At 40.9% G+C, this 27,941-nt stretch overlaps 1 long non-coding RNA gene across 1 annotated transcript; it reads right to left on the reverse strand.

Annotated features, from left to right (window-relative positions):
- Positions 1–11,273: 11,273 nt before the first annotated feature.
- LOC129700109 (uncharacterized) lies at positions 11,274–16,715 on the reverse strand. Its single transcript, XR_008723979.1, has 3 exons — positions 16,156–16,715; positions 11,983–12,095; positions 11,274–11,814 (listed from the first exon to the last, which is right to left on the reverse strand). It is a non-coding gene; the product is annotated as an uncharacterized LOC129700109 (long non-coding RNA).
- Between the last annotated feature and the right edge of the window lie 11,226 nt (positions 16,716–27,941).

Raw genomic sequence — 27,941 nt, forward strand, 5'->3', positions numbered from 1 at the left:
TGTCTCACCTATTGAGATCCATATTTTGTTGTCTGCAACTTCATCTCTAATTTTCTGCACAACAATGTTGAAGTTGCTGTCAACATCATTTTTCCCAAATGATGACTCGCTTGGTATATGCCAACGAATTGCATACCTTCTATTTAATGAATGCTTGCAGCAAGTTGAAGTCGTTTAACAATCCTCTGGGCAGCCATATCATAGAAACATAGAAACATAGAAATTAGGTGCAGGAGTAGGCCATTCGGCCCTTCGAGCCTGCACCGCCATTCAATATGATCATGGCTGATCATCCAACTCAGTATCCCGTACCTGCCTTCTCTCCATACCCTCTGATCTCCTTAGCCACAAGGGCCACATCTAACTCCCTCTTAAATATAGCCAATGAACTGGCCTCGACTACCCTCTGCGGCAGAGAGGTCCAGAGATTCACCACTCTCTGTGTGAAAAAAGTTCTTCTCATCTCGGTTTTAAAGGATTTCCCCCTTATCCTTAAGCTGTGACCCCTTGTCCTGGACTTCCGCAACATCGGGAACAATCTTCCTGCATCTAGCCTGTCCAACCCCTTAAGAATTTTTGTAAGTTTCTATACGATCCCCTCTCAATCTCCTAAATTCTAGAGAGTATAAACCAAGTCTATCCAGTCTTTCTTCATAAGACAGTCCTGACATCCCAGGAATCAGTCTGGTGAACCTTCTCTGCACTCCCTCTATGGCAATAATGTCCTTCCTCAGATTTGGAGACCAAAACTGTACGCAATACTCCAGGTCCAATGTATGTTTATTTCCTACTCTTAATTCTGAGCTAAGGTGGAGTTTCAGATCAAGACTCCACCACAGTCACTTAAAACCTTATAGTACCTGAGGACCTGCCAAATGTGCAATGAGTCTTCAGAATACAAACTGGGAATATTAAAAGGCAAGCTACCATGACCTTACAGGCAGGATGCATAACGACATGACAACCATGCATGACCTTCTCGTTAGGGCCAAATTGAGTTGATGAACAGCTGCCAGCCCAGTAGAACTACTAGCTGCTCATCCTTCCACCTCTGAGCTCATCTTGAACTTCCTCGCAAATTCCATAAAACGTAACTAACCTGGAGGTGCATTTCTACTCATCATCATTGGTATAAACCACCTGCTGTTTCTTTCTATTACATTGGACTCCCCATTGGGTCCAGCGATGGACCACTGGCATGATGAAGACAGGGTTCAAATGAACTTGGCAACAGCTCCTTAGCTTTACACTGGGAAGGGCTGGCATTTGAATGGTGGCCCCATGTTTTGGCTGGTATCACCAACTCCGTAAGGAAGGGAAAGTGCAGGTAAATGTTTGGATTGTTTAACTTTATATTACTTTTATTTTTACAACGTCTATATATTTAATTTAATTTTTAATTATTTAAAATCTACATAAAATGACTTTCAGAGATATTTAACAGAGGTTCAATAACCTTTAGCAGTGACGGGGCTGACCTGGTGTTGAGAATCAGTTCAGAAATGGTGAGTGCATGCAGGCATCACAGGTAATGGAGGAGATCCAACATAGTCCTGCCGCGTTGGAAGTAGATATTTACTCCAACGAACTGAGCTAAATGATCTCACTTGGGGGATAGAATCACACTGGATTCAAGAGGACATACCTGTAAAACAAGTGCCAACTTGTCTATCCAACAGTAGGTTAGAAATATTAAACTGAGAGATTAATTATCTCCAATGTCAACATCGACTAAAGTTTATTGCGCAACTACGAGAGATAGATATTGGACACCAGCAAACAGCTCCGTGTCAGGTTTCATTGTAATTAACTTACTAGTTGACAGATGAAGTTGTCATAGACACCTGAAACCAATACATCTCATGAACTAGATGTTTCAATATGCTTCATTGCTAAATCATATTTCCAACAATTTTTGATTTGTTTCCAAAAGCTCAAGATAAGGGGTATATGATGATAAAATTGATTATTTGGCAAAGGATTTGGATAATTTATTTTATTTTAGTGCTACATCATTGTAAATGTACTTGGACCGTATTGCAACCATTGATGGGCATGGTCCCTGTGGCACATTGCCAAGGAGTCCCACAGTTTTGGTCCCCTAATTTGAGGAAGGGCATTCTTGCTATTGAGGGAGTGCAGCATAAGTTCACAAGGTTAATTCCCGGGATGGCGGGACTGTCATATGCTGAGAGAATGGAGCGGCTGGGCTTGTATCTTCGGGAATTTAGAAGGATGAAAGGGGATCTTTTTGAAACATATAAGATTATTAAGGGTTTGGACACGCTAGAGGCAGGAAACATGTTCCCAATGTTGGGGGTGTCCAGAACCAGGGGCCACAGTTTAAGAATGAGTGTAAGCCATTTAGAACTGAGACGAGGAAACACTTTTTCTCAGAGAGTTGAAAACCCGGTTTTCGGCCCGAAACTTTGCCTATTTCCCTCGCTCCATAGATGCTGCTGCACCCGCTGAGTTTCTCCAGCATTTTGTCTACCTTCAATTTTCCAGCATCTGCAGTTCCTTCTTAAACAGAGATCTCCACACATCAACACTATCCTACACATACTGGGGACAATTTTCACATTTACCAAGCCAATTTACCTAAATACCTGTACGTCTTTGGAGTGTGGGAGGAAACCGATGATCTCGGAGAAAACCCAGGCAGGTCACCGGGAGAACGTACAAACTCCGTAAAGACAACATCCATGGTCGGGATTGAACCTAGGTCTCCGGCACTGTAAGTGCTGTAAGGAAGCAACTCTATCGCTATGCCACCAAACTGCCCAGATGTGGAAGAATCACAGGTAATGTGATCTAAGAAGAGTAACTTACCAAGTGCTACTGGTCGATAGTCATTGAGGCAAGTCACCTTACTCTTCTTGGGCACCGGTATTATTGATACCCTCTTAAAGCAGGTGGGAACATCAGACCTCAGTAATGAGAGGTTGAAAATGTCCAACCAGTTGGTCTGCACAGGTTTTGAGAACTCGACTGGATATACCATCAGGTCCCGGCGCTTTCTGAGGGTTCAACCCCCTGAAGGATCTTCTGACATTGGCCTCTGTGACTGTCACTGTAATACCATCAGGGCATATGGGGGCTCGGGAAGGCACATCAGTGTTCGCCCTATTGAACCGTGCGTAGCACGCATTGAGCTCATCAGGAAGTACTGCTTCACTGTCGCTTGAGCTGCCTCCTGGTTTCGCCTTGTAGGAGGTGATGGCATTCAACCCTGCCACAGGTGCCGAACATCCGCCCCATCCTCCAGCTTAGAGCAGGTCCCTTTTGGCTTTTTTGATGGCCTTGTCAAGGTCATATCTGGACTTCTTATAGACCTCTGCATGTGATCTGATCCTCAGAAGAATGCGGATCACATGGTTCATCCAAGGCTTCTGGTTTGGAAACACTCGGAAGGTTTTTGTAGGAGCACAGTCCTCCACACATTTCCTTACGAAGTCTGTAACGACTGTGGTGTATTCATTCAGGTCCGTTGCCAAGTCCTTGAACATTGCCCAGTCTACTGACTCCAAGCAGTCCTGGAGTTGTTTCTCTGCCTCCCCAGACCAGCTCTGTGCAGTCCTCACCTCTGGGGGTGCACTCTTCAGTTGCTGCCTATATACAGGAAGAAGCAGCACCGCTGAATGGTTGGATTTCTCTAAGTGAGGGTGAGGGATGTCCAGGTGGGGAGAGCAGGAGTGAGACAGAACTGCCATGTCTGAGCACCACGCAGAGTTGACCATGAGACAGAAGCCCCCACCTCTCCCTTTCCCAAATGCCTGCGTACGGTCCATAGGATGGATGGAGAACCCTTCAGGCTGGACGGCTGAGTCTGGTAATGTGCAAATTGGTTTTAAACACTTGCGGTGAATTGTTATATGTTTTAACATATAGCCAATAGAGGGAGTGCTGGCACCTTGTATAATCTCCTGAATATCAAACTTTGTTCATGAGTTGAATTGGTTTCACATCCCGTGTTTACGGTTTTAACATATTCTGAAACAAATGTTTTATTTAAGGTGTTTAATATATTGGAACATAGAATAGTACAGCACAAAGGCCCTTCAGCCCACAATGTATATGCCAAACATGATGCCAAGACCATCCCTTAACTACCATATCCCTCCATTCCCTGCATATCCAAATGCCTACCCAAAAGTCTACTAAATCATATCTGCATCAACCACCTACACCGGCAGTGCGTTCCAGCAACTCGTCACCCTCTGTGTAAAAAAGTGGCTCCACACATCTCCTTAAACTCTGCCCCTCTCACCTTAAAGCTATGCCCTCTCCATCCTGGGAATGTCTACCCTGTCTATGCCTCTCATACTTTTATATACTTCTATAAGGATTCAATGGCATCTCCAACATTCCAAGTATGTTCAACCTCTCTCTGTAGCTAACCCAGGGAAACTACCTCCTACACCCTTTCTGAAAACTTCCTCTAGTGGGGCAACCAGATCTGCATACAATACTGCAAATGTGGCCTAACCAAAGTCCTTCATGGCTGCATCATGGTTTCCTGACTTTTATACTCAATGCCACAAACTATGAAAGCAAGCATACCATATACATTCTTTACCACTCTATCTGCTTGTGTTGCCATTTCAGGGGCATATGGACTTGGACCCCAAGATACCTCTGTACATTTTGCTGTTGAGGGTCATACAGTATATCATGCCATTAATTGTATATTTCCCCCTTACATTTGACCTCCCAAAGTCCGAAACCTCACACATTAAAGTCCACCTACCACTTCTCCACCCATTTCTGTAGCTGATCTATATCCCACTGTATTTTGACAGCCTTCCTGTCAATCCACAACCCCAGCAATCTTGAATGCCATCTGCAAACTTACTAACCAACCTGTCCATATTTATGTCCTTGTCATTATATGACCTGTCACATCAAAGCTCTGGCTAAGAAATCACACCAATGCCTCCACTTCCCTGGATGGCTTAGAAAGTTCGGCATGTCCCCAACAACCCTCACAACGTCTACAGACACCCTTTATCCTTCACTGTGGAGGCTTGATTGTAATCATGTACAGTCTTTACTTTAACTGGATAGCACAAACCAAAAATGTATTTTGGATAAATAATATACAGTGAACAACAATAATAAACTAAACTAAAACCACATCCCAAACAGCAGAGGACATAGTACAGTTCCCTGTAGTAACTCCACTGGTCATACACCTCCAGTTTGAATACTGCCTTTCCAACACAACCCTCTGCTTCTATCAGTACACCAATTCTAAATCAACACAACCAAGCCACTGTTAATCCTATGCATCTTAATCCTCTGGCTCAGCCTACCATGAGGGAAATGAAGTGCTTTCATTTCTAACTGAACATTGCAAACTGGTTGAATTCAGTGATGAATTAAAGGATAAAGGAAAAATAATCTAGGTGACCTTATCACGGCAAACACTTAAGGACAATTAGTTGAATTATTTCATTTCAACCCCCAACAGACATATAGCTTTCCATTCACCTCACCTCACATTCCCTCATGAACAGTGTCCATTGACAGCGTTAACTCTCATCACCATTCAAGAAATAGGAGAGCTAACTCAATAAAACTCAAGATTAGTTGATATTTCTTAACTTTTTCTGATAGATAATGACAGAAAAATGTATTGGGTAATAATCAAATTAAACTACCTTATAGACAAGAGGTTGTAGGATTCAAATTAATTAAAAAGTAAATTGTTTCCCCGACATAGTGTTGTTAGTGGCCAGTACGTTGCAATTACTACCCCAGCACAAAATCTGAATTGGAGACAATTGCACACTGAAGCACGTATTTGGCCAAATGACACAAAACCAATGATTTTACCCTGCCTTACTCCTGTAACTGTCATCCTCCTTTGCTTGAAATATTTATTAACTTTTGCTTTAAATGTTCTGTAGCTTTGCCTCGGCTACCTGGGGCTGAACACTGTGTGATTCAAAGCAGAAGGGAACCCCACGCTACTATCCTAATAATGTTATGTTCAATTGCTGCTGATTCCCCAACTAAATTGTTTTTTTCTATTCTTCTTTTTTCAATATGTTTCCAATTTCAAAATCTTTTACTAAATCTTCCAACCCTTTCTGCTGTGGTTCCTATTACTGGGTTGATTTTGATGAGTCTACACTTATACACTCTGCATTTCTACCCCAGTTTAACAAAGACATTGCCCTTCTTTTTCAATGTCCTGCCTTACTTATTTCAGTATCACGCTGATTTAAATAATAGTCACCAATACAAAACCAATTTTAAACGTCAATTAATTTAAAGTTTTGTATAACTAGCTCTCCTATGTCTATAAGATTAAGTAGCATTTGAAACCAATGAATTCCATCAAACATCAATATAGTGCATCAGTATACACCATCGTACTAGTTTGCATTACCACAAAGCATGATCAACTGATACATACAATACAATGGTGCATTGGGATAAATGAAAAGTTTCTATTATAACCCACTCCCAACTTTATAACTAGTTATGAGAAAAAGGCTGTTGGATGATAGAGAATTTACATGGTAAATGGTAGGGAATTGAAGAATACAGTTGAACAGAGGGATCTGGGTATAACTGTGCATAGTTCCTTGAAGGTGGAATCTCATATAGATAGGGTGGTAAAGAAAGCTTTTGGTATGCTAGCCTTTATAAATCAGAGCATTGAGTATAGAAGCTGGGATGTAATGTTAAAATTGTACAAGGCATTGGTGAGACCCAAATCTGGAGTATGGTGTACAATTTTGGTCGCCCAATTATAGGAAGGATGTCAACAAAATAGAGTACAGAGGAGATTTACTAGAATGTTGCCTGGGTTTCAACAACTAAGTTACAGAGATAGGTTGAATAAGTTAGGTCTTTATTCTGTGGAGCGCAGAAGGTTAAGGGGGGACCTGATAGAGGTCTTTAAAATGATGAGAGGGATAGACAGAGTTGATGTGGACAACCTTTTCCCTTTGAGAACAGGGAAGATTCAAACAAGAGGACATGACTTCAGAATTAAGGGACAGAAGTTTAGGGGTAATATGAGGGGGAACTTCTTTACTCAGAGAGTGGTAGCGGTGTGGAATGAGCTTCCAGTGGAAGTGGTGGAGGCAGGTTCATTGGTATCATTTAAGAATAAATTGGATAGGCATATGGATGAGAAGGGAATGGAGGGTTATGGTATGAGTGCAGGCAGGTGGGACTAAGGGGAAAAAAAAATTGTTTGGCATGGACTTGTAGGGCCGAGATGGCCTGTTTCCATGCTGTAATTGTTATATGGTTATATGGTTAAAGGGAAAGATATTTAAATATATGACCGGATTTGCAAGCCTTGCTGGATGTAAAGGGTTTAAAACTGGATACATAGGGACATTTATTTACAGATTTATAGGGAACAAACAGTGATAGGACTGAGTAGATTACTCGACAGAGCGCCAATAGGGACAATAAGGGTCTCCTCTATTCTGCAATCATTCTATAGTTCTATGTTGTGGTCCTTTGTATTATGCTGGTGGAAGGGAAGACTGAGCTCATTGTAAAAATAAATTTGTGCAATTGCTACTAACCCTCTTTAGTTGTACAGAGAAGGCAAATCCAATACCAGTCAGGTCAGCTTAAATCTTGAATTTTGACAGAAGCATTAGTATACAAAATGGTTTATCAATTACAAATAATTAGCATTACCATGTTTTGAAATAGTTCAAATCAAAAATAAATTTGTAGAATTTCAAGTGAATTGAATTCTTATCAAAGGTTGCAATATAAAACGAGATAGTGCCAAAGCCACGATATTACAGCTCTGAACGCAATTCTTACAGCTGAAGAGTACAAGTGCCAAATGATTGTCCACATTATGGGAATGAAAGCTGAAAATATAGGCATTTTGGCTTCACATATCATGAGATATATGTGATATTTGATATATATGTGATAGATCTCATACCTGAAAATTATGTAAATTTAGATGATGTATTAAAACCCAATCCCATTGATGTTCATCTCTGGTCAAATTATTAACCTTTAAGAATTAAATGGGTTTTGAAATTTACACCGCGCACATCAAACGCAAATGAATCCCGCAGTATGAAGTACAGTGAACAGAATTATAATGGTGATTTTTTTTTTTTTATTACATAATTTGGTTTGCAATTATACAACAGTTCTCTAAAAGTAAAACTCATTTTTGTAAGCTGAAAATATCACCGGATGTCAAAATTCAACGAGTGCCCAAACAGTAAAAATTGCTCCGTACTATTCTCAGGACGGAATCAAATTTAGTGCCAGTCTTCACCAAACGGAAGCAACAAGCTGGGGCACCAAATGTGTATTGTATTGTGGCTAAACCAACCCATCTGTTGGCTAGGCGTCTCAGGACTTTGTTAAACTAATTACAGTTGGGTGATGCTCACAACACACCTCCATTTTTTTATTGTGGTCAGACAACTGGCATAAGAACATAATTGGCATTGTAAAGCAGCATCAGATGAACAGACCACTCGCCAGGTTATAGTACCACCTAAAAAATTATGTTGCCTAGGGTTTGACCCACGTCCCACGTTTTTAACTAGGGCTGTGGGTTGAATTTTACTCTCTGTGTTTGGGTGTGTCACAGCTTAATTACTTTAAATTAATTTAAAATTCAGTTTATCTTAGATTAATCATGGAATCACACAGCACTGAAACAGGGCTTTTGACCCCTCATGTCCATGCCGACCCTTTTTTGCCCATCCACACCAATCTCTTTTAGACACGTTAGGATTTTACCCATGTCAGTCTAAATGCCCCTTAAATTAGTAATTGTGTCTGATTCCGCCACCTCCACTGGCAGCATAATACAGGTATCAACCACTCTTTGGTTAATATAATTTAATCCAAATGTTAAACTTGTTTTTTTTAATTTCAAGAAATGTGATTACGCAAAACTAATTTAAGTAAATTTAACGTAATTTTAATGACAAACTAACAACCATGATGACATTCCTAAAGAAGCGCATCATTGTTTGTAAAGTGCTTTGAGGAACCCTGAGGTCATGAAAGATTGTACCTAGCTGTAATTCCCGTATTATATTTCAGTTGCACTAAGGAGAGTAACTATATGATCTCTGTATCATTGAGCTTAACGCTGCTATGCATAACCAATGCTCCTTGCAATGTTATTCCAAGGGTGTCCTATCACTAAACCATTTGCCAGGGGCTCAAATGCCCAGCATCTCAAGTGGTTTAGGAGCTTTGACCTGGATTCATCAAAAAAAAAATCAAGCAGTATCCACTCAGAATTTCATTCATCACTACTGGGACGTTTGCCATTGGTGAAATTGCAGATTTCAAAGTAGCTGCAATTCACTGTCCACTCTAACAGAACAAGGAACTGGGTAAAGAAGCAAAGGGCTGTCAGCACTGAAGATTGTTTTTAAAACATTTATACAATTTAACAACATTTGTGGCTTATACATTTTAAGATAAAAATAAGCTAGAGTACAATATCTTATCTAGTCGAAAACTAGACTTACAGCTGATACAGTTGGGTCTAGCTACAATTCATTTTGCAGCTGATGTGAATGTTTAAATTTTTATTGTATTGAAATCCACAATTTAATGTATAGTTTTCTTCCATCCCATTGATTACTGCCAGCGCTGCAGAAGTGTAGCTCAACTGTGATCACTTTCGGTATTGTATGTGGTACAACTGTACAACTGTATTTTGACAATGTTCCACCTTACACCAACAGTGGTGCCTTAATACCACATACACCTTACTGTACTCCAGTTGATCCCTGGCCACAAGTTTAAGTTTCCATTAAAAGGTATAATTTAACAACCAAGTTTGTTGCTGAAAAGCATCCAAAAGTGTTAAAATGGAAAATATATATATCTATAATAGTAAACCATGAATGTATGTTGCTAGTTGTGTAACTTGAAAATCAGTGGTCTTATCCATAGTTGCATTCCTATCTATAAGAAGAATGGCGTTGTATGATATATATTACCAATGGCTCCACCCTACAAAAACCCTTCACAATAGATTCATTATTTTCCTTTAGTTTACTTTCCCCCAGATTTGGATCTTGTTTCACTATCTAAGTTGGAGTATTCAAAATGTAAACCCTGTATAATCCTGTATTGTAAATTTTATCCAGACATTAGAATCTATTGTGCATTGTTAGGTGATTATATGAAGTCGTTTGTATTCCATTTCATATTCAGTTTAGGCTTAACTTCCGAACCAACTAAGTTTAGCGATGCAGCATGGAAACAGGTCCTTCGCGCCACCGAGGCCATGCCGGCCATCGATCATTTTCTATGTAATCTCACTTTCTCATCCACTCCCTAAATATTAGGGGCAATTTACAGAGGTCAATTCACCTACAAACCCACATGTTTTTGGGATGTGGATGGAAACCGGAACACCCAGAAAAAAACCTATGTGGTCACAGAGAGAAGATGCAAACTCCCTACAGACAGCACCCAAGGTCAGGATCGAATCCAGGTCTCTAGCGCTGTGAGGCAGTGGCTCTACCAGCCACATCTCTGTACTACACCTGTGCTTGCTTTGTGGAGAATTACATGAACCGCAATAACTATACAGTGCTGTCTTTACAATGAACCCAAATCTACAAGAACAAAATCCCCCACATTGTTTCAGGAAGTAATTCACAATGACAACCTCAATTGTTACTCAGGCAGACCTACCCTTCCTTGGATGAGGTGATTGTTTCCCCTCATATCTTTGTGCACGTCAGGCAAGAGAAAATTTGGAGCATTCGGCCTCCAGCAGCAATAATGAAGGTGGCAGTGAAGAATCTACTTCATTCCTATCTATCTAAACAAAGAAGGCAAAAGAAGTTGCAGATGCTAGAATCTTGTGTGAAACACAAAGTGCTGAGGAACTCAGCGGGTCAACGAAGAGCTGAGTCAAAACCAAAACAAATTCAAGCATCAAAATGTAATTTCAAAGAAAGAGTAAATCACTATGTTATACTGTATTAGTTTAAAAATGCACATAGTCCTTAATCAACTATACAGTCTGTAAACAACAAGAAAAACACTACATATCAATTACACAATATTCCAAATATATATATGATCAATACCAAAGTTTAATCCAAGTGTTCTTCTTTATTGTTTTGTAAAGACGCCAATTTTCTAATCAGAGATGGTAGACACAAAATGCTAGAGTAACTCAACGCGTGAGACAGCATCTCTGGAGAGAAGAAATGGGTGTCGTTTCGGGTCGAGAATCTTCTTCAGACTGAAGAAGGGTCTCGACCCGAAACGACACCCATTCCTTCTCTCCAGAGATGCTGCCTCACGCGTTGAGTTACTCTAGCATTTTGTGTCTACCTTCGATTTAAACCAGCATCTGCCATTCTTTCTCACACACGTCTAATCAGAGAATATACATAAGGACTAAAATGCAGATTCAGTTGATGAGTAGCAGCTCATCCTGTATGGTATTCCACCTCAGGAGGTACTTCTTCCCAAATAGCCATTTGGGAAACCAAGTCCATAAATGACATTGCTTGAAGAAAAAGGCACAAAGGAATATGAACCAATCTCTTCATAATACAAAGACTGGGAGCATCCACTATAATCTTTCATCATATATTTCACTCTCTTCTGTGCGTCTGAATATAGGTGTGTCGAGGCCTTGTTAAACTGTTCAGCATACTCATAGACTTCTTTCTCTGTTTCAATGTGGATTTTCCTTAATAAATTGTTTATTAACACAGCCCTTCGAAGATAGATTTCAGGATCTTCAAGAATCCTTAATTTTTCTAGTGAAAGTCTCAGTATACATGTTCGATCCTCGGGAAAGATCAAGTTCTGGAAAAAAAAACACTTCAAAGTGTAATCAGAGTGTCAATACACTCATTGTCAGAAAACAATTTCTTATCTTTGCATCAAATTGGCAGCATCCTGCTTTAATTTTTCTACATTCATTATGATTAATCTGTTTTAAAATGCATTACCAATTCACAAAATGGCTCTTACTTTTGGAAAGTACCCATTGTAAACTTTATGTAAATCTTCTTCTTCTGCATATTTTCTCTTGAAGTATGCTACTTTCGACGTTGTTAATGAATTTCAAAAATTTTCTCGGATTTCTGCAGAAGAAACACAAAATCTTCTCAACAGAACAAATGGGAAACTTTTTAGAATGATTCCAACAATGACAAGGAGAAATATATTTTGGATTTTTACAGCGTCTATTATCTCAACTCCAACAGTGTCAAGGGCCACATAGACAGAGCTCACATCCATTACGATCTAGAGAGCAATTCCTCCAACTCACCCACCCAGTACTTAGGGTATAACCATATAACCATATAACAATTACAGCACGGAAACAGGCCATCTCGACCCTTCTAGTCCGTGCCGAACACATAATCTCCCCTAGTCCCATATACCTGCGCTCAGACCATAACCCTCCATTCCCTTCCCATCCATATAACTATCCAATTTATTTTTAAATGATAAAAATGAACCTGCCTCCACCACCTTCACTGGAAGCTCATTCCACACAGCTACCACTCTCTGAGTAAAGAAGTTCCCCCTCATGTTACCCCTAAACTTCAGTCCCTTAATTCTCATGTCATGTCCCCTTGTTTGAATCTTCCCTACTCTCAGTGGGAAAAGCTTTTCCACGTCAACTCTGTCTATCCCTCTCATCATTTTAAAAACCTCTTATCAAGTCCCCCCTTAACCTTCTGCGCTCCAAAGAATAAAGCCCTAACTTGTTCAACCTTTCTCTGTAACTTAGTTGCTGAAACCCAGGCAACATTCTAGTAAAGCCACAGTATATCCAGGGAACATGACTCAGAAGCTATATTTTATGGATACATTATTAGGATACTGTAAAAAAAAAAATCACACGACAACTAACTACATAAACACTTTAATGCATTGCCATGGAAGTGCCACATTTACAGATAACTTCATTCCAATGGGTCATCAAGACAAGATCTCATCTGTCTATTCAAGTGGATATAAAATATGACCAGTTAGTATTTCAAAGAAGGACAAAGTTCTGATCAACTAATCAACATTGTCTCCCTTTATCATTACCAAAAATAAGTACTTCATCAATTTTCTGAAGTCATTTATTGGGCATAAAGAACATTTGGTTTCCAGCAATCCAAAAATACATGAGAGATAACTATGTTATTTCTTCTTTCGTTATATTGAGAGCATAATAGGTCTTTATTCTCTGGAGCGCAGAAGGTTAAGGGGGGACTTGATAGAGATCTTTAAAATGATGAGAGGGATAGACAGAGTTGATGTGGACAAGCTTTTTCCTTTGAGAATAGGGAAGATTCAAACAAGAGGACATGACTTCAGAATTAAGGGACAGAAGTTTAGGGGTAACATTAGGGGGAACTTCTTTACTCAGAGAGTGGTAGCGATGTGGAATGAGCTTCCAGTGGAAGTAGTGGAGGCAGGTTTGATGGTATTATTTAAAAATAAATTGGATAGGCATATGGATGCGAAGGGAATGGAGGGTTATGGTATGAGTGCAGGAAGGTGGGACTAAGGGAAAATAATTGTTCGGCACGGACTTGTAGGGCCGAGATGGCTTGTTTCCGTGCTGTAATTGTTATATGGTTATAATATACTCAGTCTTACATGAAAAAAAACATTTTACTCAGTGTGCTTCAAACTGGACAGGTGTGCATTTCATTAAGAAACACCTTGTGGGTTCCTATTTAGCCCATAACACCTGCATGTAGCATTGACAACATGACATCAACATTCAACACAGAATGAGAAGCTTTTTTGTCAATCATACATAAGCATTAATCCTTGAGTCAGGAACAGATACAGCATAGAGCTAGCCTTTTGGCCCATCGCACCCAACCCATGTTGACCATTTTCCCCATTTACATAAATCACATCTGCCTGCATTCAGTCTGCATCCATATATATATATATATATGCCTTATATATATATATTGCCTGTCTAAATGTCTCTTAAACATGATGACTGTATCTGACTCCACTATGCTCTTTAGCTGTGTGTTGCTAACATCAATCAGGCTACTACAGTTATGACTTTTTTACTTTTAACTTAAACTTTTTTTTAGACCTATGGCATAGAAACAGGTCTGCCAGCCCATAGAGTCCATGCCAACTAGCTATCACCCCATACACATGCATTATTCGACATACTGGGGACAATTTGCAATGTTATTGAAGCCTATAAATCTGTATGTCTTCAGAGTGTGGGAGGAAATCAAGCACCTGTAGAAAACCACTGCGGTCACAGGGAGAATATACAAACTACGTACAAACAGAATTCCTAGTCAGTTTCGAACCCGGATCTGTGACGCACCAACTTTACCACTGTGTCACTGTGCCGGCCTCTATGGGTAAAAGATTCTGACTATCTACCCTATCTATACCTCTTTTATTCTTGCATACTTCTATGAGGATACCTGTGTGCAGGAAGGAACTGCAGATGCTGGTTTAAACCGAAGATAGACACAAAAAGCTGGAGTTAACTCAGTGGGACAGGCAGCATCTCTGGAGAGAAGGAATGGGTGACGTTTCGAGGATACCTGTTAGGCTTCCTTTGCTCTAGGGAAACCAAGCCTCACCTATTCAGTCTTTCCCTGTAATTAAAGTCCTCAAATCCAGGCAACAACCTGGTGAATCTCCTCCACACTATCTCCAGTACTACTATATCCTTCCTATAGAGGAGCAACCAGAACTATACACGGTACTCAAAGTGAAGTCTAATCTGTGTTTGATAAAGTTGTAATATAATGCTCCAAAACCTAATTCCAAATCCCCAACAAGCATATCACAATCCTTCTTCACCATCTTGTGTTGCCAATTTATTTAATGGAACTATGTATTTGAATTCCCAAATCTCCTTGTTCATCACCATTCCCCAGTGCTCTTCCATTTATTATGTATGTCTACTTCTAATTGGTCCCAAAATCCATCACCTCACACTTGTCAGGATTAAATTCCATCTGCTAAATGCTCCACCCAATTTTCCATCCGATCTTTATAATGACAACAACTGTTAGGAATATGATATGGTTTCTTGATGTTGTAGATGACAAAGAGCGTTAGAAAGCCAATACTGTATTAAATTAAGTCTGTAAGGAAATAAGTACAGGAACACTGTTATTACATCCTGAAGCTCTGATCCTGATTTTCCAAACATTATCTCAGAGCACTAGCCCATGAGAGTAAAAGGATGTTTCATCAATATTAGTTATATGGTATCGAAAGATTAAAAATCAGCTTACATTTTCCAGCCACTAAATTAATTCTTAAAAAGGAAATGCACGCAGATCAATTGATCCCTTTTATTTGTTATTCAATGTGTTGAATGTTTGATCCAATTTGGCAGGATCTTACATGGATTTCACTACATTAAACTTTGATTTATATCTTCCAATTAGCAGAAGTGCGATAAAGTTTCTGATATATCCATTCTACATCAATTACTTCATAGATGTGACTAGAATTACCCTTTTATTAAATGATACAAGTAATAATTCTCCAGCCACCTTAATGACAGATAACCTTGTCAGAATTGTCATTCCCCTTTCTATTTTAATATGAATAATTTGAAGAATCCCTATCTAACGACAGGTAGTTTTTGATAATACAGGCATATTTGCCAAGGATATCACGCAAATAATGCCTGTTACATTTTAGTGAGTAATAGCCCATGTCAATGTTGACTGATAGTAAATAAAGTATAATTACTAGCATTCCTTAGTAAAGTGTAAGAAGAGATAAAGGTCTATCTGTAGTTTCTAATAATTCTTGGGATACTAATATATCAAAAAAATAACTAAGAATGTAGCAAAAGACTTGAAATCCAACCAACTTATTTTAACATTCATATTATTTTTATAGCTATAGATCCAGGATATATCCACGGCTGGAGAAAATGGCACCTGAAATTCTATCCATATAACCATATAACAATTACAGCACGGAAACAGGCCATCTCGGCTCTTCAAGTCTGTTCCGAACACCTTTTTTTTTTTCCTTTTCCCCCCTAGTCCCATCTACCTACACTCAGACCATAACCCGTCATTCCTTTCCCGTCCATATACCTATCCAAGGAAACCTTTTGAGACTCAATGCTTTGGGATCAAATTATTAATCTGAATTTGTACATATTCACCGTTTTACATTTACCTTGTTTGTAGACCAATCCATTCACCCTCTGTACCGAATCCCTGCCCTTGCCAAATTCCCCGCATTACCCTGTGAAGTAAGACACTCTGTTTCTACCTCAAATAATTCATATTAGTAAGTAACAAGATCAAGTTCAAAATCCATTTAAAATGGTAAGTGAAGATCTCACTCAGATGGACCAATTTCCATTGAGTATTCCATAGACCCCTACACTGTATAATAGTTCCAGTACTCTGCTTAACATAAACATTTTCTGCTTTACATATTTAGCCAGCACAGGAATATCACTCTTTTAAGTGTTACCTCTGCTTATTTACTTCCACTGAATGATTCTGGGGAAATGACAATGATCTATATCAAAGCATATTGTAAATAGTCCAATGACAACAGGCTCTTCATGCTTTTTTACTAATACTGACTAGCCAATTATTACCAACTGGTGGTTTCAAATGTTTTATTTTAATTGAACTGATATCTAATCCTCCTCTTGGTTCTTGAATTAATATTAACACCAACCTTGCACACCAACCTTGCACACCACCCTTGCACACCACCCTTGCACACCAACCTTAATAGCTTCTTCACTATCCCATTCGGTCCTCTGCTTGTGCAGTAAATTATTAGATTATTCAGTCAAAGTATCTTCTTGCTCTCTTGAATAGTGGTTCAGAAGGTAGCTCGTTGATTGCTGGAAAAAAACATAGAAAATGCAGGTAATAACTTCAAATATCTGGCTTTTGAACAAACAATATTTAAATCATTTGTTTGTTCTGATCATACAATAGCACTCTAAATAGCATCCATATACAAAACATTGCCCCAAAGAAAAGGAAGACCTTTAACACACATGCACACAGACACACATGCACACACCATCCTAGTTGAAAACAAAATCAGTTACTTTGTGTTTCTTAATGAGATTGCTTTTCATAGATCATTTGGCAGTTTGGTTTCAAAGGACAACCCTACTAAAAGATCCAGGTAAAGCTTTGCATAATCTGCATCCATTCAATGCGACTATCAGCTTGTGTTTTGACTATTTACAATATTGCACAGTCATAACAAGCAGCAATTGGATTAAGTGCCTAGTAAAACCAATATATGTTAAATTAGATGGCAGGGGGATAAATGGATACAAAGGTAAAAATCAATATATGTGGAAGATTAATAGAGTTCTTGAATTTTGCCAGAAATATTTAAGTATTGCATATTTTTGATCAGGAGAATCCCATCCAGTGATGTATCAAAAACTTTACACTTATATAATAATTTCATTTTTGGCTGTAATTTGGTGAATGTCTGTCACATACTATGCAGCTAGAGTCATTGAGTCATAGATTCAGACAGCATGGAAAGAGGCCCTTTGGCCCAACATGTCCCTGCCGGCAAAGATGACCTATCTAAGATAGTCCCGTTTGCTGGCGCTTGGCCCATGTCCCTCTAAACCTTTCCTATCCATGGATCTGTCCGAATGTCTTTTAATTGGTATCATTGTATCTGCCTCAACTACTTCCTCCAGCAGTTTGTTCCATACACCCACCACCCCCACTGTGAGAAAAAAGGTGTCCTGCAAATTATACTTAAATCTTTCCCCTTTCATCTTAAACCTATGATCTCTAATTTCTGATTCACCTACTCTGGGGTAAAAAATATATACTTTCACCCCATCTATTCATACACCTCCATAAGATCACCTCTCTGTCTCTTGAGCTCGAATGAATAATGATCCGGCCTGCTCAACCTCTCTCTACAACTCAGGCTCTTGAGAACTGGCAATATCGTCATAAATCTTCTCTGCTCTCATTCCAACTTAATGATATCTTTCCTATTGTAAGGTGACCAAAGCTGGACACAATACTGTAAGTGTGGCCTCACCAACATCTTGAACAAGTGTAATGTAATGTCCCAAGTTCCATACTCAATTGGTGAATGTCTGTCACATACTATGCAACTAGAGTCATTGAGTCATAGATTCATACAACGTGGCAAGAGGCCCTTACAATTCTCCAATTTCCGGTAGCCCTTGCTGTCTCCTCCCTTCAGCTCTCCCTCAGCCCTCGGGCTCCTCCTCTTCCTTTCTCCTTTTCTCCCCACCCCCACATCAGTCTGAAGAAGAGGTTCGGCCCGAAATGTTGCCTATTTCCTTCGCTCCATAGATGCTGCAGCACCCGCTGAGTTCCTCCAGCACTTTTGTCTACCTTCGATTTTCCAGCATCTGCAGTTCCTTCTTAAACTCCATACTCAATTCCCTGACAGATGAATGCTAGGGTGCCTAAGGCATCTTCACCACCCTTTCTCCCTGAGACACCACTGTAAGGAAATTATGTACTTCTACTCCTGGATCCATCTGCTCTACAATGCACCCAAACTCCTATATTGCACTATGAAGGTCCTGCCCAAGTTCAACTTCCCAAAATGGAGCAACTTATGCTTATCTGAATTTTCAGATTTTCACCATTTCTCAACCCATTTGCCCAGACGATCAAATATGTGGAATTGTAGACAATAAAGATGGCTATCAAAGCTAACCGCAAGCTCTTGATCAACTGGCCATGTGGGCTGAATGCTTAAAGAAATTTAATGCAGATACTGTAAGTACCGATGTTACATTTTGGGAAGGCAAACCAGACCCATCAATGTTAGGGCCCTGGAGAATGTTTTAGAGCAGAGGGATCTAGGAATACAGATACATCATTCCATAGTTTTAATGCCCTGGCACTGTAGCAGTACCCGTCTATATTGGGAAAGTTAAAATCCCTTATTGTGCTACATGCCCCCAAATAGGCAACCCTTATTAAGACAACCCTATTAGTCTTGTAGCTGTCCGCAATGTCCCAGCGTATTTGTCCCTCATTCCCATTGTCTATTTGGGGGCCTGTAGCACAATTCCAACAAGGTGATCATCCCTTTCTTATTTCTCAGCTCCACCCATACAGCCTCACTGGATGATCCTTCAGAAATATCATCCTGAACTACGGCTGTGATGCTCCCCTTAATCGATAAAGCAACTCCCCCTCCTCTTTTACCCCCACCTCTACCTTGCCTGTGGTACTTGTACCTTGGAATATTAAGCTGTTAATCCCGTCCCTCCCATAGGCAGGATTCTTTAATGGTGATAGAAGTCCCTGTTACATGTCTAATCCACGCCCTGAGTTCATCGGTCTTACCTGTCAGGCCTCGAGTTCTGAATTAAATGCAATTTAATCTGTTCCCTTTCCTCACTCACTGCTGTACTCCTGCCTACAGAAGTTGCTGTCTTTGCCTTCTCTACAGACTTCCAGTCTCCCACCTGCCTCACTGCAGCATTGGATTCCACCCAGCTGCTAATCTAGTTTAAACCCATCAGAGTAGCACTAGCAAACCTGCCCACCAGACTATTGCAGCCTATCCCTCTTGTACAAGTCTCCTCTGGCCCAAATGAGTTTCTAATGGTCCAAAAATCTGAATCCCTGCATTCTTCACCGAATCCACAGCCAAGCATTCATCTGCCCTATCTTCTTATTTCTATCCTCACGAGCATGGCACACTGGGAGTAATCCGGAGGTCCCAACTATTGACACCCTGCTTTATAACCTATCTGCCTAACTCCCTATAATCATTCTGCATGACCTCATCCCTTTTTATACTTATGTTATTTGTGCCAATGTGCATTATAACTTATGGCACCTTGAGAATACTCTGCAGCTGCCCCAAGACTTCCTTGACCTTGGCAGGAGAGGGGGCAACACACCATTTTCTGCACAGAATCTCCCATCTGTCTCCCTAACCAACAAAGATTAGGTTACCTTTGTAACCAATGGGTCTCCTATAGCCCTGCAGCCCTGTCTGACTTCACCCTACCCCTCTGTGCCTTAAAGCCCAGCCTGATGCCACATACCTGTCCGTTTCCAACCCAACAGTATCCAAAAGGGTATACTGAACAGTTTCACCTAAAGAATTCACTGAGATTTCATATTGGAATTAAATTAAGATGGGGGTGTATTCTGAATATTAAAAGAGGCACATTTTAATTAATCCTGCCACATTTCTTCAAAACAGTATAAGATATGAGTTCAACACTAGGCATGTTCTGCAGCCACTATGCCAGTGAGATTAGAAACCCCGGAGAGAACACTTGAGTTACTTCATCAAATTCTAAAGCAAATACAGGAACACCATCTGCTGAAGTTCATACAGAGAAATAAACTTACTCAACCATCTTTTTAGAATTTGACCAAATGTAATTCTTATCTGAACAACAACTTTCAATTTGCAGCCAAAACACAAAGGATGCACATCTTATATATTGTGCATAGCTTGCTTTATTTGTATGCAAAATTTCACAAACTTCATAACATTTAACAAAGAACCACACAAGGGAAACAGAGCATCCGTGTCTTGTTTCAGAACCATTGACCATTCTGAACTGGGGGAAAATTGACTTCCTTATTTGATACTTAAATTAGTAGGCCCCCCTTGTTCATGGCTGACCATGGGTGATGCATCCTAGTTGTTGGCTGCTTGCTCCAAACCTCAGCTAGAGCTGATGGTTCTCTTCCAAGAAGTCAGCTCTCCACAGAGGATGTCTTTTGGAATACGGCCATCCTCCATGCGGTGGACATGGCCCAGCCACCGCAGTCTGCGCAGCCTGAGTAGAATGTACATACTTGGAAAGCCAGCGCGAGACAGGATCTCAGCTTTGGACATTCTGTCTTGCCAGGATATGTCGAAGATACGGCGGATGCTTCTGAGGTGGAAGGTGTTGAGTCTTCTCTCCAGTCTGGCATATGTAGGCCATGTCTCACTGCTGTACAGCAGCGTGCTGTTGACACAGGCGTTATAGACTGCTATCTTTGTCTTCACTGTCAGCTTTGGGTTGGTCCACACTCGAGTTGTGAGGTGACCGAGAATTGTAGCTGCCTTCCCGATCCTCTTATCAATCTCTGTGTCCAAGGAGAGGTTGTCGGTGACGGTGGAGCCGAGTTACGTGAACTGATGGACGGCATCGAGTTCGTAGTCATCGATGGTGATGACTGGCGGTTCCTCTGTATCCTGCCCCAGGACGTTTGTCTTCTTCAGGCTGATGGTCAACCCGAAGTCCTTGCAAGCTCAATAGAAGTGGTCCATCGGTGACTGTAGTTCCTGCTGGATGTGGGACGCAACTGTTACGTCATCGGCAAAAAACATGTCTCTGATGAGAGCTTCACGTACTTTTGTCTTTGTTCTGAGGCAGGTGAGGTTGAAGAGCCGGCCACCTGATCTAGTACGCAGGTAGATCCCCTCTGTTGCAGTGCCGAAGGCATGTTTCAGGAGCAGAGCTTAGAAAATCCCAAAGAGTGTGGGAGCGAGGACGCAGCCCTGTTTGACGCCTCTGCGGATGTTGAAGGGCTCCGAAAAGCTGCCATTGAACTGCACTGTCCCCTTCGTGTTGATGTGGAAGGATTCTATCACGCTCTGCAGTTTTGGTGGGCGGCCGATCTTTGGCAGAACTTTAAATAGGCCATCTCTGTTGAGGAGGTCGAATGCCTTGGTGAGGTCAATGAAAGTAACATACAATGGCATCCGCTGTTATTATCACAATAATAACCAATAAACGACATTGTAAACATGTCTCCTCTGTCAACACACAAAAGAGGGAGATTATCATGCATCCATTAAGTTCAAGTACCTACATAAATATCTATATTTTGCTTGCATATTTTCTCTCATACACTAGAAACTGGCCCTTCAACTCATGGAGTCCACACTAACCATTGCTCACCCATTCACAATAGTTTTATGTTATCACACTATCTCATCCACTCCCTACACACTTGGGGCAATTTTACAGAGGCCAATGAATCCACAAACTGCGCAACTTTGAGATGTGGGAGGAAACCAGTGCACCGAGAGGAAACCCATGCGGTCATGGGAAGAACATGCAAACCTCACACAGACAGCACCCGAGGTCAGGTTCGAACCTTGGTCTCTGGTGCTAAGAAGCAGCAGTTCTGCAAGCCACGCCACTGTGCCTCTTCATCTCTGTCCCCTTGTGGACCCTTCCTTGCATGGAAGCCCAATTGCCTTGACCACCTCTACCACCTGTCTGACACGGAACAACTTCTCCTTTCAGCAAAATAGGAAGTGTTGGAGGAACTCAGCAGGTCGGGTGTTATCACTGGAGGCAGAGAGATGGTCGAAGTTTGGGGTTTTGAGCTACAGCTTGCATGGTTTAGGATAGAGGAAATGGAAAAAGAAAAAAATGGGGCCATTACACAAAGTAACAAATGATCAGCAGATGTGACAGGAAAGGGATCATTTCCTGTGCGTTGTACCATGCGAGGAAACAAGCATTCAGCTGAGAAATTAAAAACTCTGTTGGAAAAATATTCCATCTGTGGATAACTAAAGAGGTTGAGGATAGCATTGGATTAAAGGAAAAAATATTATATCATTGCAAATAAAAAAACTTATCCCATGAGAGTTTTAGCAACCTGGAGAGAATGACCAAAATATTGACATATCAAGATGTTCATTGTAAAATAATAGCAAATGAATAAGAAATTTAAAAAAGATTAGAAAAGCTATATGCATGTAAACCGTGGCAAAGGGTAAGAAAAGGAGGAAGAAAAAAATAACAGTGATATTAGCCAAAGATTTTGTATCTGCCTAACTGGAGAAAATGCAAAGAATACACTCAAGATTGGAAGGGAGTTATCAAGTATCAAGAGTATATATATTTAATTGCATTTGTGGAAAATGAAATGCCGTTTCTGCAGCAACAGGACCCAGACACAACATAATTAAAAGGAGGAAGAAAAAAAACTTATCTCTCCACTGATATTAGCCAAAGATTTTGTATCTGCCTAACTGGAGAAAATGCAAAGAATACACTCAAGATTGGAAGTGAGTTAAACCCCTGTCTCACGGTGTGAGTCCATCCACAAGTGATCCCGAGTTTAAAACAAATCAAACTCATGGTAATCACGTAGAATTGACGTAGCGGGAACGTCGGAACTCGTGGCGCTAACGGCAGGTACTCGGGAAACTTGTTAACTCGTGAAAAACTTTCAACATGATGAAAGATTTCCATGAGTTTATAATGCTCTCTGCATTATGAAGACCTCGACAGTGAACCCCATGGGCAATCACTACCAAAGTGTCTGCCCGCACAGGCAGTACACCTCTCGTACACTTGTTTTCCATAGTAAGTCACCCCACAGGCCCCCCCCCCCCCCCCCCCCCATCCATCCCAACTCCAGTCCCGTCCCGACCCCCAGGGAAACTGAAGGGTGCGACAATCAACTGCCACGGATACAAATAAAGTCATACACAAGAAAGGGCAGATGCTGGTTGACAAAAAGTGAACACACAGTGCTGGAGTAACACAAAGACGCAGCAGAAATTTGGAAACGTCATCCCGTCACCCATTCCACCCCAGAGATGCTGCCTGTCCCAGTGCCAAAACACTCCACTGCGGCAAGCCTCAACGACTTCCGCCCAGTTGCACTTATCCCCATCATCACCAAGTGCTTCGAGAGGCTGGTCCCGGCACACCTCAAAAGCTGCCTACCCCCCACACTGGATCCCTATCAGTTTGCCTACCGCAGGAACAGGAGTACGGAGGATGCCATCTCAGCGGCACTTCACTCCGCCCTCTCCCACCTCGACAACAGAGACACTTATGTAAGAATGCTGTTCATCGATTACAGCTCAGCATTCAACACCATTATACCATCAAAACTGATCACCAAACTCGGTAACCTGGGCATCGACCCCTCCCTCTGCAACTGGATACTGGATTTTCTAACCAACAGACCCCAGTCTGTTAGGTTAGACAAGCACACCTCTTCAACCCTCACCCTGAACACCGGCGTTCCACAGGGCTGTGTGCTGAGCCCCCTCCTCTACTCCCTCTTCACCTATGACTGCACACCTGTACATGGTACTAACACCATCATCAAGTATGGAGATGATACAACGGTGATTGGCCTCATCAGCAACAACGATGAGTTGGCCTACAGGGAGGAGGTCCAGCACTTAGCAGCATGGTGCGCTGACAACAACCTGGCCCTTAACTCCAAGAAGACCAAGGAGCTCATTGTAGACTTCAGGAAGTCCAAGGCAGCACGCACACCCCCATCCACATTAACGGGACGGAGGTGGAACGTGTTTCTAGCTTCAGGTTCCTGGGAGTCAACATCTCCGATGACCTCTCTTGGACCCACAATACCTCAACTCTGATCAAGAAGGCTCACCAGCGTCTCTTCTTCCTGAGGAGACTGAAGAAGGTCCATCTGTCTCCTCAGATCCTGGTGAACTTCTACCGCTGCACCATCGAGAGCATCCTTACCAACTGCATCACAGTATGGTATGGCAACTGCTCTGTCTCTGACCGGAAGGCATTGCAGATGGTGGTGAAAATTGCCCAACGCATCACCGGTTCCTCGCTCCCCTCCATTGAGTCTGTCCAAAGCAAGCGTTGTCTGCGGAGGGCGCTCAGCATCGCCAAGGACTGCTCTCACCCCAACCATGGACTGTTTACCCTCCTACCATCCGGGAGGCGCTACAGGTCTCTCCGTTGCCGAACCAGCAGGTCGAGGAACAGCTTCTTCCCGGCGGCTGTCACTCTACTCAACAACCTACCTCGGTGACTGCCAATCACCACCCCCCCCGGACACTTATTATTATTTATTCAAATCATTTGCTATGTCGCTCTTCCAGGGAGATGCTAAATGCATTTCGTTGTCTCTGTACTGTACACTGACAATGACAAATTAAAATTGAATCTGAATCTGAATCTGAGTGAAAGGGTGCCCACGGTAGACTGATGAGTCACTACGGTAAACTCACGGGCTACTACGTTCTTACAACGAGTTTAAAAGTTTAACATTTTTACTTCAAGTGTAAATTTGACTCGTGGAAATCTTTCATCATGTTGAAAGATTTTCACGAGTTAACAAGTTTCCCGAGTACCAGCTGTTAGCGTTACGAGTTCCGACGTTCCTGCTATGTTAATTCTACGTGATTACCACGAGTTTGATTTGTTTTAAACTGGGGATCACTCGTGGGTGGACTCGCACCGTGAGACAGGGCCATAAAATAAAGTGTCCAATAAGAATGAGCAATAATGGTAACGATAAGCTGCTGGAGTAATTAAACAAGTTCAAACAAAAGAAACCCCTGAACCTGATGGCCTTTATTCTAACAGTGATGGCGGCAGAGGTACAGAATACATTGGTTGCAGATAATACTTTGTTTGTAAGTAAGAAGGAATGAGACAAAATTGATTTTTGTTGCAATTAATGTCATCAGTTTTTGAGAAAATACTGGAATCCATTATGTGGTAATTGAAAATCATAACATTATTAAGTATTGTCACCATTATATTATTTTTTTAAAAAAGATAACTGTGTTTGGCAAACCAAATAATATTTTTAAGAGATATGATTAACAGAGTCAGTATTTTACAACTTCTATTAGGAAAAATCTATTGGCTTGGGCGTTTATAAATATTAGAAATTCTCTACATCAAGGAAAAAGAATGCTTAGTTGGTGAGTATATTTGAGACCGAGATTGATGATATTTTGGAGAGTACAGAAATCATGTGAAATAGTAACTGGGTGGGAACATGGACAAAGTTGAATATCCATTATTATCACAATGAAGCAAGTTCAAAGGGTCACTGGCACATTCTTGGTTTCATTTCTTCCTTACATGTGACAATAATAAGCCAATAGAAAAAAACAACACAAATTCCTATTACCTTTCAGCATTCCAAAGAAACTGGGTCATGCACAAGAATTTATATTTTCCTGCTTTTAAACATCCTTGTAAACATCTTTATGTGCATGATAAATGTGACATCTCCTAATGTAACTCTCTCCCAACTGTATGTGCCCCTGTTACACAAAAATGCTGGAGAAATTCAGCGGGTGCAGCAGCATCTATGGAGCGAAGGAAATAGGCAACGTTTCGGGCCGAAACCCTTCTTCAGACCGAAACGTTCTTCTTTGGCCGAAACGCTGCCCATTTCCTTCGCTCCATAGAAGCTGCTGCACCCGCTGAGTTTCTCCAGTATTTTTGTGTACCTTCGATTTTCCAGCATCTGCAGTTACTTCTTAAACACTGTATGTGCCCCTGTAATTGGGCCATCAGTTCCATTAGTTCCTGATCCATTCATCAGATCACCTGATGCCAGGACCAGGCCACCTTCTCATACACTTCTCCTTTTACGTCCTCTATTCCTCCATCCTGGGACACAAACATTCCTTCCAGGTGAAATGGAATTACCTGTAACTTTATCTAACTGGCATAAGAATGATGTCAATCCAAATACAGTCTCTTGTATAATAAATGCATTAATGGAACATCTCTATTCAATCTAAAGCCTGGCTGTGAATATCCTTATGCCAGAGACTTTAGTTCCTTGCTGCATCCCACTCCACCTCTCCAGCTTTAGTCTCCTAAACTGTCCTAGCAAGAGTAACCAGATGCTCAAAGAAAACACCAGAGAGGAGAAATTCATCAACAAGCAATGTTTAACTCTTGTAATCAAAAATAAAATGCATTAGTTCATGTAGGTGACTCACTACCACTTTCTCAGGGGAACTTAAGGATAAGCAATACATCCTGGCCTTGCCAGTGAAGCCAAATCTTTGAAAACAAAATTCAAAGACATGTGTCGTAAAGAGCTGAAAGTTTAACACCCAAGTGGCAGAGATGCCGAGGAGGGAAAGGTAAGGGACAATGTGTGGTGCAGACACACCAGAGATTGACCAGCCAACGTGTGTCGTTTTCCACCCAGCATTGTGCCAAACCAAAGGCTGTTAATATTATCTCCACTTTCATTAGTGTTCAAAATTACACTTTTCTCAAAAAAAAATCATTAATATTTGACATTGCAAATTAAAATTGCATTGGCTTCATCGGTGATTTCAAATTTACACCTTAGCTGATGTGATAAAATAATCATAAAGTCTCTACTTTCCTAAATGGGCAAAGGAATTATAGCTGAGAAAATAAACATCTTAGAATTGATTAGATATTAAAAACCACTAAAGATGTGCCAGGTAGGAATCAGGAATATGTGTGAGGTTTATTTTTCACCATTGTTCAAACATAACTGCTTGTCAGCATGTTTTAAATCATGATGCAAAACAAACATAATTATATTTATGTTTGCCCATCTGTCTTTATGCTCGCCTCACATACATTTACATTGAGAGGAGATTACACTGGCTGTCATTTACTCTCACTAGTTCCATTTAAGAGCCAATCCAAGTTTTCACGAGCAACCAGCCTTACTTTCTTTCAAGGTGAATATACGTAATGATTTGATATTCATTTAATTATGTTACTAATAGGAAAACAAACGTAGGCTTTTATATTTGATTGGAATATGAATGTTGGTGGTGATCATTATTCTGTTAAAAGCAGTGCATTATAAATCAACAAATTAATGATAAACGGATTAAAATATGGGGCTTTACTAAAGTGTTCTTTCGCTTCAATCGAAACTCCCAATGTTTTCTGTTGTATATTGTCCTCTGAATTGCATGGTCTCCCGTGTTTTGTAACATTAAAAGATGGCCCAGGACAAATACTTCCAGGATTCACACTAAAAGCTGGAGTAACTCAGTGGGACATACAGCATTTCTGGAGAGAAGGAATGGGTGACGTTTCGGGTCGAGACCCATTCCTTCTCTCCAGAGATGCTGCCTGTCACGCTGAGTTACTCCAGCTTTTTGTGTCTACGTATCTTCAGTTTAACCCAGCATCTTGCAGTTCCTCCTTACACACTTCCAGGATTCTCCCTGTCCTGAAC

This window comes from Leucoraja erinacea, chromosome 9 (genome assembly GCF_028641065.1).
Source record: "Leucoraja erinacea ecotype New England chromosome 9, Leri_hhj_1, whole genome shotgun sequence".
NCBI classification, from domain to species: Eukaryota; Metazoa; Chordata; class Chondrichthyes; order Rajiformes; family Rajidae; genus Leucoraja; species Leucoraja erinaceus.